Source organism: Anguilla rostrata, chromosome 8, assembly GCF_018555375.3.
Source record: "Anguilla rostrata isolate EN2019 chromosome 8, ASM1855537v3, whole genome shotgun sequence".
NCBI lineage: Eukaryota > Metazoa > Chordata > Actinopteri > Anguilliformes > Anguillidae > Anguilla > Anguilla rostrata.
In genome coordinates this window covers 56507085-56509919 of record NC_057940.1, presented here as the reverse complement: position 1 = coordinate 56509919, position 2835 = coordinate 56507085, and positions in this window count along the sequence as shown.

Here is a 2835-nt window from a genome sequence, read left to right as displayed (position 1 = left end):
AACACAGAGTCCTGCTGTGCATTCACATTGTCTGATTGGCTCTCAGTTTTCGTCCAATCGCTTGGGTGGGAGGAAGGACGGGCTTCAGCCGAAAATCTGTGAGGCCCGTTCCGCACAGACCTGGGCGCAAGTGCAGCTTCAGGTGAATCTTCAGTCCTGAAAATTCATCAGACGACTGGACAAAGAACAAACCCATGGATAGTGTTAATTTGGCCATCGGCACCGTGATTAACCTGAACTGAGTTTTTACAGTTGCATAATTATGACTGCAGAATGTGGAAAATGCAATCTACGATAAAGGGCCCTGGATTAGGGTCTCTGATGAGTATATAGATTATTTAATGTTAAGTGGTAAAGCAGTGTAACACTATGTAATATTATATATTATTCTGTAGGGTGAAGTAATGTAATTAAGTAAGGCAGTGTCACAGGATGTGATGTAATTTAAAGGTGGATTATTCATTCCTGTATGAGGGAAGTCTCAGTCTCTCCACACTCAGAGGCGATGCAGGTCCTTAGAGTGGAGCTTTAATGGCACCCACAGCCCTGTCAGCTCACTTGAGCCATAATGGCGCCCACGGTCCTGTCCGCTCACTTGAGCCATAATGGCGCCCACAGCCCTGTCAGCTCACTTGAGCCATAATGGCGCCCACAGCCTTGTTACCTCACAGCACACAGTGGAGCAGCTACACTTGAGCCGGAATGGCCCCCTGCAGCCCTGTAAGCTCACTGCGCTTATTTGGTACGTGTGGTTGCTTTACGACTTTGCTCTGCCAGGAGAGGCTTTGATTACTGAAAAAGCAATGCGATCTTGATCAGCAGAGCATTGTTGTACATTCAGCAGCCCCTGTGGGTTTCTTTTCCACAGATCTGAGCTGAGCTCAGAATCGGTTCTTTTTTCAGTTCACCTAATTCAAAAAATGAATTCAAATTCAATTCATGAAGTAAAAAAATGATCTGAGAACATTTGGCATCTCATGATCAGTGGTTATTGCCACAGGAAAATGACCTCAGCCATGTATCACAGTAAAAATGTCACAAATAGCGCTTATCCAATTAGAATAGCCTTACTGTGGTTATCCAATTAGAATTTCCTAACAGTGCTTATCCCAACAGAACAGCCTGACAGTGCTTATCCCAACAGAACAGCCTGACAGTGCTTATCCCAACAGAACAGCCTGACGGTGCTTATCCCAGCAGAACAGCCTGACAGTGCTTATCCCAGCAGAACAGCCTGACAGTGCTTATCCCAGCAGAACAGCCTGACTGTGCTTATCCCAGCAGAACAGCCTGACGGTGCTTATCCCAGCAGAACAGCCTGACGGTGCTTATCCCAGCAGAACAGCCTGACAGTGCTTATCCCAGCAGAACAGCCTGACGGTGCTTATCCCAGCAGAACAGCCTAACAGTGCTTATCCCAGCAGAACAGCCTAACGGTGCTTATCCCAGCAGAACAGCCTAACGGTGCTTATCCCAGCAGAACAGCCTGACAGTGCTTATCCCAGCAGAACAGCCTGACTGTGCTTATCCCAGCAGAACAGCCTGACGGTGCTTATCCCAGCAGAACAGCCTGACTGTGCTTATCCCAGCAGAACAGCCTGACGGTGCTTATCCCAGCAGAACAGCCTGACGGTGCTTATCCCAGCAGAACAGCCTGACAGTTAGTGATTAACCCATCTGTACAGTCTTTTGTGGCAGGACTGAGGGGAATGTCAGTTTACCTGCAGGAGGCAGAGAGAGCAAATGAGAGAGAGACAGCAAATGAGAGAGAGACGAGGGGGGGTACAGGAAGAGAGAGAGAGAGAGAGACAGAGAAAGAGAGCATGAGAGAGAGACTGAGAGAGAGAGCGCACAAGCTCCTATTTGCCTGTTGCTGGTTAATGAGGGCCTGTCTGCTGGTGCCATTTAACGCAGTACTGCAGAGAGACGCCTGGGGGGTGTAAGGTATAGCGCCAGTGACTGAACCGCCGTTTATATCGCCCAGCTCCGGAAATGACCAGGAAGCCGGCCGCCCACGGCGTTCCGAATAGTCACATTAATTCCCCCCACCCCCATTATTACCCCCATTACTACCCCCATTATCACCGTCATGCTATTTCTCCTGTTGGCTCATTTATTCATTCGTTTCTGTATTTATTTATATTACCTGCCTGCCTGCCTGCTGTGAAATCAATTGTAGATGATATCGATGTTTTGTGAAGATAACTTATTTATCATTCATTTTTCTTATATTTTTGATAATTATATTTTTAAGCAATGGCAATAATTCATCAGTTTTATTTTTTATATTGATGGTGTCACACAATACTCAATAACATAACTTTTTATTACATTTTTATCATTTAAAATGGATATGGTTTCCATCTAGATGTTTCCCTGTTTATAATATTTTGTTAAATGTGAGGTCGTCCTTCACCGAGCAATGGCAGCTCTTTCCCATAAACACAGTTATTGTGATGTCACACAGATGGGCATTCTGAATGAGCATTCTGTGACATCACAATTTTTTTTGGGGGGGATTCCCAGTTCTGAAATTACCAAAAATTAACATACTCTGCTTGTGAATCATGTAGTAGCACTTTTACAGAAGTATTTCTTTCAGAACAAATCTTCACTGGGACTGTCTCCACCATCCTAATTAAGATCCTGGGGCCCTGTTAAATTAATGCTGTGGGCCAGGGCTGTTTCTGTAGACCCTCAGTCCAGTGATTCTCATAATCACCTGATCAAGATCATTAGTCTCCTCGTTCTACCAATTTACCCTCCCTTCCCCTGATTCGGGGAGTGTTAAACGTTTAAAATGAAATTAAAAACATTCAGCACTGCAGCATGAGA